Consider the following 9623-nt stretch of genomic DNA (forward strand, 5'->3'; position numbering starts at 1 on the left):
ATTAAACAATGAAACTATTTGTATGATCATTTCATCAGTTCCCCAGGAGAAAAAGAAAAAAAAATATATCATATATATGTGCCTATCACACATATATGCACATATACATATATGTGTCTATATAAAATTTTTGTGTCAATGTATTAAAGTTATACAGTATCTTAATCCATTTAGCTACGGGTATGGGTAGGACGTTAATTAGAGTGACCAGATTATTAGATATTATAATAAAGATAAAATTAATATTATTTACAGTAAAAGCTACCAGTGCCACATCTACCACAACTAAAATAGAAGCAACAAACTTTTTTCCCATTTATTTTGCATTTCCCATATTATTTGCATTATAGATCTTTGGTTTATTCATTAATTTAAATAATTAAATATTAATAAAATCTCTAAAAAACACCTCTTACATGTATGCTAACATAACAGTAATAACCATTAGTTATTTTGCTTTCATATCTATTGTGATCTGAAATACCCCACAAATTCATTAGCTGGAGGTCCGATTTTTTATATGCTATCACAGCAGAAATTAATTCAGCCAACACACCGGCTTAATTCAAGTGCAAGCTTGTGCCTCACCTGTTCTCTTTGCACTTTGATTGCCCCGTATCACTGACATTTCCACTCTGCAACATTTGTCTTTTAGCCACTGATTTTTATCAAGATGTCTCAAAAGTTCACTAGGGCATTAGCATTTTCAACATTACTTCTGTATCCCTAGGGCTTAGTTACACCTTATGCTCTGTGGCAGAAAAGGCTATTACATCATTCACTTTTATCCATGCTCTTTTTTTATCCTGGGAAAGAGGGCTGTGGGAGAATCTTCCCAGGGGTTTCTATCCCCTTTCCATTGCTGCCTCATCAGCTCTGCTCCTAAGACAATTCCCTGAACAAGACTTAGACAGAGCAGACCATGAAGAGACAACCTTCCCACAGGTGAGGGCAGGAGCTAAGTGCAGCAGGCTAACCAGTGCTGAACAGGGAGGAAGTGACAAGAACTCTCTCATAACGGAGACACTGAGAAGGATGTGGTTTCATAAAAATCAAGAGTGCTTGGGATCAGGCCAGTTAGAAAGAAGCAGTGTGCACGCAAGCCCAGAGCATTTGTCCTCCATGAAATGCACAAAGATGAGAAGAAAAGAAAAATGCTTCCTCTACCAAGAAGCAAAGCTATTTCTCATGAAATATCAAACCTCAGCTTAATCCATGCCACTGTCTACATTTGTATCTGCAGACAGTACTATGGGCATTTTGTTACATTACAAAGTTTTTGAGGCAAGTGCCGCCTGTGTTATTGCAGGGTTGGACCCCACCTGGGGACTGTAGGAGGTAACACAGCAGGTGTTACCTGTCTTCAGGATTCAGGACACAAGACTTCATATCCCACAAAGCTGTGAAGTTTCAGGAGTTATTCATAGCATACAAACTACCTTAATGATACCTTCCTTGAGAATCACTTGAGCGTCTGTAATTGATTCTCATAATTGACACAGGAAGTCCCTTGTATCTTCGTGGGCCTTTTTGTCCTTTCTCCTTTTGGCATGGTTGGGGTAGATCTCAGTATTTCTTGAAATTCCATATCTAGAGCCAATAACTAAGGAGAACTGTGAAGTGGGGAGTTAGAGAAGATAACAGGGATCCTTGTCATGTGGCATTTTCTCAGGTAGAGTATTTCTAGAGATATAACAATTACATAATAAAAGTCTACTTTTAGCTTCCTTATGGAGTTTAGATAGGATAAAACAAAATCAGTGCATTTTCCATATGGATAAATGAAAAAAAAGAACAAAAAACGAACAAAAAACAAACAAAAAACCAAAAACAAACAAAAAAAAAAAAAACCAAAAAAACAAATTTAAAAACCCCCAAAAAACAAAACAAAATACAAACAAACAAAAAAAGAAGTCTAAATATTCCTGCTTTTTTACTGTATGCCCAGTGACATACTTCTCAACCAGCAGGATTAGAGAGACACAGGCAGAATAAATTGAGGAAAACACCAGTAAGTTTAACATTTTTTTGTTCAGAATTTTCAATGCAGAAGAGAATTAATTATGTACCTCTAAATTTGCATATAAATTAAACCCCTAATAGCTGCCACATGCTTGTGATGGAGATTACTGCTGCATAAAAAGAGTAGGTGTGCAAAGAAGGAAGCCCATGGTACCTCCACTGTAGCTTTTTCACAGACTGTGTTAACTCTGAATTACCTGTGAGGTAAGGCTTGGTTGTTTTATGCATGTATGAGCAGGATCTTGCGAAACCCAAGGGAAAATTAAATTACGGCAAATTTGTCTCGAGGGAGGAAGACAGGAGAGAGCAGACAGCACCACTGCTGAGTGAGTAAGTAATGTCTGTGCATTGGCCCCAATTACAGACAAGCCAGTGGCTAAAATTGCACAGGACACTCTGACTGTCCTAGTGGTTGTCCACAGGAGGTTTTTCATCTTGTGCTGAATTTCTCAGCACTCCAATATTTGCAGAGAGTTGCTTTAATGCTTTAAGTCCTCCCCTCACAAGAAGTACATAAAAACAGCAGACACAGTGAAACTCCCACAAAGTGTAAAAAACTATGCCTAAATACAGTTTTGTATTCATCAGCCTTAAATGTGGGGCAATCATTAAGAGTGCCTGTTAAAGCTGTTTAGTGCAGAGTGGTTATAGTGTAAAAAAACACAAAACAAAAAAACCTCACAATTTCTTCTTAGTAACTCTTCCAACTAATATAAATTGATTCCGTATGTTGTATTTCCAAGCAACCATTTTCCTGGAAGGAAAAGAGCTGTTTCTTTGGGTCAAGTCACTAAATGTGCATTTCAAGGTAAATTACTATTGAATCCTTGAAGAAAGTAACTAAGAGGACTGCAACATGGTAATCTGAGTGTAAAACTTTACAGTACTCTTGACCAGTATCAATTCAAGTCAAAGTCTATGCAGGACATAAAAAAGCACCCACACAAGAAGGCAGTGTCCTGGAATTGCAGTCCCAAAACGCAATTTGGACTTCAGAGAATATTGAGAAGCACCATCTTTAACAGCCACATGTTAAAATATTCAAAGATTGTGAAGTACCATATATATCCCAGATAAAAGGAATACAAAGAGAAGATTATTGTAAAAATTTGATAACAGGATCAAACCAGGTATGAGTGGTAAATAACGAATAAGCTTTGTTTGGAAGTGATGTGCCTTGGGCAACCTACAGAATATCTGGATGAACTGACAACCCCATCACCATTTCTACCATTAAAAGGAATATAAACAGTTATGGTGCTTTCTTTCTGCTTGCCTAGATGTCTAACTGACATTCTAACTGAGCCTCAGAGCTAACTCAGTCTCCCTTGTATTTTAAGACTTCATATAGCCAGCATCAACATTATCTTCTCCAGACAAACTGCCACCATTGAAACATAATTGAATTCTAGTTACCTTCTTTTAGGAATCCGTCTCTCCAATGAGAATCCTAAGGACATCTTCTTTAATATTTATTTTCTCCCTTTCAAAGTACAAAAAGGATGTGCTCACACAAAATGGTGTTCTGAGAAATTGCAGAATAAATAATGTGTGGGTTAGTGTTTTAGCTGGTGACCATCCCAGAGTTGAGTGCTGAAGCCTTTGAGTCAGACATAAAACACCCCTGACATGAGCACTTCACTTTGATCCTCCACCCATCCACTTGGCATGTGCGAGGCTCATTACAAGGCACCTAGTGTTCCTGACTTTGGCATGAGACCAAGCTGGTCTGTATTGACAAGCCTGACAGACTTTAGGACATGTAAAGAAACAGAGAGAGAAAGAATTAGCCTCCTAAAACTGAGGATCAGGATCACTTTCCCTTGTGACTTTCTCAAGGTTAAAAAGGAGGCAGGTGAGGAAAAAGGGAACTGAGCCCTGGCAGCACAGCCCTAGTCAGCTGAGTGGAGAACATGGAAACAAGCTGCCTGTGGGGAGAAAATTAAAACTGTGCCTCTGCTGAAGGCAGAGCACACAAGAACCTGAAATTAAGTCAGTAACAGTCAGGGAGAGTGTCTCTTTTCCTTGCAGCTTGGTGCCAGTCTGGAAGCCCCAGTCCTGTATACCAAATCTCTGGTTGCACCACCCTATCCCTCCATCTCTGACCCACCTTGCCTGGCCACTGGGATCAACTGAAATTCATTTTCCTGTATGCTTGCCCCTGAACAGAATCTTAATTCTGAGTGACACATAACTTGCCTGCATAGTAACTTTCCAGACCTGATCCAGGAAGTGAAATCCTGCCCTAATTATTTTTCCATCTTTTTGTGAGGTATAAGAAGTATGTCAGCACTAATATAATAGGAATTATGTCTTTCTAAAATCCTACAGTTTGCTAAATCATATTCTTCTCAGAATGGTTTGTAAACAATAGACTGTATAATTCATAAAAATGAACAGCTCATCCATAATATATATTTGTCATAATAAAATTCTTATTCTCTGCTAAAAGCTACAGATTTTTATTAGGAACAGTATTTCCACATTTCTCATCAAAATTCTGGCATCTTCCACCTTTTTGGCACTACTTTTTCTCTTCCATAATATTCTTGTACACTACAGATGGCAAAAGAGGTCCTGAGTTTCAGCCTTTGAAGCACCAATGGGCCATCTGCAATGAGACAATTAATTGTGCTGGTTTCAGCTGGGATGGAGCTAGCTTCCTTCCTAGTGGCTGGCATGGGGCTGTGTTTTGGATTTGTGCTGAACACAAGATTGATAATATAGAGATGTTTTTGTTATTGCTCAGAGGAGCTCATACAGAGCCAAGGCCTTTTCCTGCTTCTCACACTGCTACACTGGTGAGGGGACTGGGAGTGCCTGGGAGGCTGGGAGGAGACACAGGTGACCCCAGCTGACCAGAGGAATATTCCAAAGATATGACATCATGCTCAGTATTTAAAGAGGAGGGAAGAGGGAGAAAGGAGGGGACATTTGGAGTGTTGGAGTTTGTCTTCCCAAGTTATGTGTGCTGTTACTCCCCTGAAGATACAGGAAGTTACACCCACCCAAATACGAGAAGTTGTGAATCAATTCCTTGCTTTTCTTTCCTCTTGTGTGCAGCTTTGGCTTACTATATTGAACTGTCTCTAGCAGTAACCACAAGTTTTCCAGCCTTTACCCCTCTGATTCTCTCCCCATCCCACTGGTGGGAGAGTGTGGGTCTTCATTGCTGGCTGGGGGTAAACCACACCACCTGTCAAACAGCTGACAATTTGTCATGCTCTATTGGGATCTTAACAAAGGTGAAGAAGACAAAAAAGTGACTTGGGTAGAGTCAGAAATTGATCCAAATGTTGAAATTTTTCCTATCCCAACACATTGCAGAAAAAACTCTGAACAATTTTTGTTTTGTTTTGGGAGGCTTTTATCCTTTGTACTTTTTGCAGACCAAGATATAAACCTCAAAACAAGATTCTTCTCTGGATATGAGCCATGGGGAACCCGAGTTAGGATATTTGGTTCCATGTTTTGGGCCATCCAATTACAATGTTCTTGAGGCTGTTCAAAGCAGCAGCACCTCCAAACCTCCCATTGAGAGTAATTTTCACAAGTGGGATAGGCACCTGCTTAAGAGATGTTGGTTACATCCACTGTGTCCAAAATTTTCCACTGCTAACAGTTTTTTATTATCTGCTAAGGAGTGATGTTGGCAGCATTTTCTTTTTATGTCAGTAGAAGAGCAGTAATAATGATTTAAAAGCCAGGAGCTTTGAATTATTGCTTAAGGTTCTTGATTAGCTAGGTACTGTATTCTCCTTACATTTGTCTAGAAGAAAAGATGCATTTATGGGAAGTTTTCCAGATGTCTCTTCATTAAAGTGAAGAGGTCACGTTTTATTTGCTGCTAAACAAAACAGTACATTACATTGGAGATTATTGTACCTAAGTGTGTGTGCTTGGATGATACTTCACAGAAAGCAAATCAAGTACAGAACTATAATTTTTTTCTTCTTGAGAGCCATCTTGGCTCAGAAAATACCTTTTCTATCCAAATGGTAAAGGATTTGTGAAACTCTTCTAATCTTGCCTTCTCTGTACCATAATTTCAAATGCTTTCTGTCAACTTTTAAAACATAAATCAGAGGATAGTAGGAGAAATTTTGCCTAGCAAAGGGCTGGAAACAAATTTCTACTGGATTGGGGTTTTACAGGAGACATATTTGCTCTTGTAATGTTTGACTTTCACATGCATATCTGCCTCTTGAGCTTAACAGCTGTATGTCCAGAATGCAATTGCAGTCTAAAATCTGTGATTTAAAGACTGATTCACACTTCAGAAGTTAAAAAACTGAATTATCTCCTTTGACACACAAAACAGTTGCACATGGACCTCTCTCATCCTGTCTTTTTGGAATTTTAGATTATATAGCTTCACTCTGCATAAATAATTGGAGATTACAGGACAGGTAACAATCCAAAAAATACTGCATTGCAGGAGGACTGGTACTTTGACCCAAAGGGACAGATGGAATAGCCTGATGGAACAGTAACTGTGCTGGTTTGAAAGTAAACCAGCGGCAGAAATGAGTCTCACTCATTACCTTGAGAGGGATTTCAGAGTTACAATTTTATAGAAAAACTACAATAAATGCAATCCATAGCTGGAGTCTACTTTTCTCCAGACCTTCTCCCTGGTCTCCTGAGCCAGGGATTCCTGAAGGCTGGCCATGTCAGTGAAGACTGAAGCAAAATGGATGTTCAATTTCTCTGCAACCTCTGCTCCATTCAGTAGCAGGCCCGTATTTTCCATAGGCCAAATTTCCATTTTACTGTGGTTATTGGTTATATTTGAAGAAGCCCTTTCCCTCTCCCAAAAGCTACAGAATACAGCTCTTTCTCTTTGCAACAACTTTTGTGTGAGTTTCTTGGTTTCCACTCATGTATCTCTTTGGCAAAACAACATGAAAGGAAATATACAGGCTGGTTAACCAAAACAGTTTTGCTTTTTAGGCTAGGCTTATGTGCCAAAAGCAAGAGAAAGGACCAGAGTGCCAGAGAGACTACATTAAACACTCAACCAATAACTTCCGTGTTATGAATAACTACCTCAGCCATATTGCATGTGGGATATTATTTAATTTAATGTCAATTCAAGATGCAGCAATGTTTACATGCTCTCATGAATGAGATTTCCAGCTCAGCAGCACTGGAAAGTTCTAGTTCCTGATAGATTTGTATGCAGCTTACTAGAGAGATTTCTCTGTGGTCTCTGCCTTATTACCAATATCAGATTCATGGGTTTCCTGTAATTCCACCTACTTACTAATAATGTTATTTAACCTGAAAATAGCTGAATATGTAATGCAATTCACCATCATTTTCCCAGGGCTGTAATTGTTTTCTGAGGTGATTTTGGTGGCCATACAAACATAGGAAGTCAAGTGAAATGATAACAAGGTGCAGGACTGCTAGTGACACGGGTTTTACCTTCCAAAAGAGTACTAGCTGCCAGTCTTGTACTCTTGGCACTGCTAATGTGCAGTTCAAGGCTAAAGTGCTTGATGCAGTGGAACTTGAACACCCTTTGAAAAATCAGTTATGAAACCATGGCTTTTGTGACTTTGGGTACTTGGGAGACTTAAAATGTTAGGACTAGAGAGGACTACAGACAGGTTTTCATACAGAGATCTTCTGTTAGGTATGCCACTGGAAGTTTAGCAGCTGCTAAGGTTCAGATTGCATCCAGTTTAGTTCAGTTCTGGGTACCTGAATGTACCCACTACCTGTATCATGCACTATAGTTCTCATGCACCTAATCACAAGACTACTTGTTACCTCTTTCTTTTCTGTTCTTTCTGGCATGCACCTTCCCCTACATGTCAAGTTCACTCTACAGTCTCGTATTTCAATTACCCCAGTTCAAGGAAATGTCATGTTGTGTTGGAGCCTAAGAATAGAAGGTGCTCATCAGTCAACATTTTTATAGCATGCTAATCATCACCACAGTGTCCTGATTTGGTACTCTGGATTTTGACCATGGCCTTGGTCAATCACTGAGCAGTTCTATTCATCATCTACCTATTCTTATGGATTTGTTTCCATCATGGCCACCTAGATTAAAATAAGGGAAAAGATGAAAGAAATTATCAAAATTTCTGTCTCTAATGAAAAGTATTCAACCTGAATTTAATAAATGTAGAAAATAACCTACATAAAAAAAGAACACACTCCCCCAGAAAACATCATCTTGATTATGAATAAATATGAATAGATGATCTAATCTGATTGTACAAAATAGAAGATTTGTTTCTTAAAAAAATAAATCCCTATTTACCAGAAAGAATGGTTTTCTTTCTTCAAAGGCATTAATGGATGGAAAATTTCTGTATTTTATGTATTGACATCCTGTACAGAAATGAACTTTAGATGCAGAAGTTTGGTTCTTATCCCTACTGATTGTTACTGTGATTAAGAACAAGCTATGATTAGAGTAACTCTGCTGAAGTTATTGCCAGTGTCAAAGAACACCTACTCATATTATAAAAAACAATTTTACAAGTATGTTTGACAAAAGCATTGAGATTCTGATACACTAATGCTCTCACATTATTTTGTGAATATCTCACCTACTTTTGACAAGAAATAATAAGTATGCTTAATAAATAATTACATATCAGGCAAAAATATATAGAGCCATATATATGTATAAAGTGTATGTAAGAAGACCACAGATTCAGAAACTGCATTCCACCCCATTTCTCCACAGTTACAACCTCCCACAAAGTATCATTTTCCCTAGTTAACCTTGGTTTCATAGCTGCCCTGAGGAGATATGATGTTCATGTCACATGGGAAGAGTTTCCCTTCTTTAGTGAATCTTGTTCTGTCTTATCAGACTGTGTCATGATTACCAGGACCACCTAGAAACATTGGCATTTTTCTCCCTAATGGATTGCTGCCAGTAAATTAGTTCATTCTTACTGGTCTCTACATCCCAGCCATATTTAATGAAAAGAAATTGATTGGATTCCAACAAGAAATAGAGATTTCGAATAATTTGTTCACTTCTGAGAAAAATACTTGTCATACTGTGCAGATCGTTTTCTGGCACCTTTGACCATAGCCCAAGTGTATCCCAATCCTGAGTTAGCTGTCTTAGCAGGGTTAGCAGACTCAGGGTGAGTCTGCCCAAGCCAAAGTTAGTGTCTATCAAGTCAAGGATACTGTCCTGCAGGATAATATCCTTTTGAGTAAGGTAAATTCCATATTTTAAATGAATAAGGGCAAATTCACAAATGAAGGTTTATCTGTTGTGAAGGGGGGTGGATTTCTGCCCCGTATTTAATTCAAAAGTATGGGAAAAGACAATTACCTTACTGAAGAAAATAAAAGGAAAAATGTTATAGCACAATCTGGTCAGGCCTAGTGGTAATATGAAACAAAACATTTTACCCCATTCACCAAACCATAATACAAGTTTAGTATTAAAGGGATATCTAGATATGATAGTTCATGTCTTGCCTGAGGCCAGGATAGCTTGAAAGTACAATGAGTTTCCTCAGGACCTTGTACATCCCAGTACTGAAGCTCTTCATGTGTGAAGATTCCTACGAGGGACTCAGCATTCTAGTTCACATTTTCTTTTTCCTTATCAAAAA

The sequence above is a fragment of the Sturnus vulgaris genome, chromosome Z, assembly GCF_052056855.1.
Source record: "Sturnus vulgaris isolate bStuVul1 chromosome Z, bStuVul1.hap1, whole genome shotgun sequence".
Taxonomy (NCBI): domain Eukaryota; kingdom Metazoa; phylum Chordata; class Aves; order Passeriformes; family Sturnidae; genus Sturnus; species Sturnus vulgaris.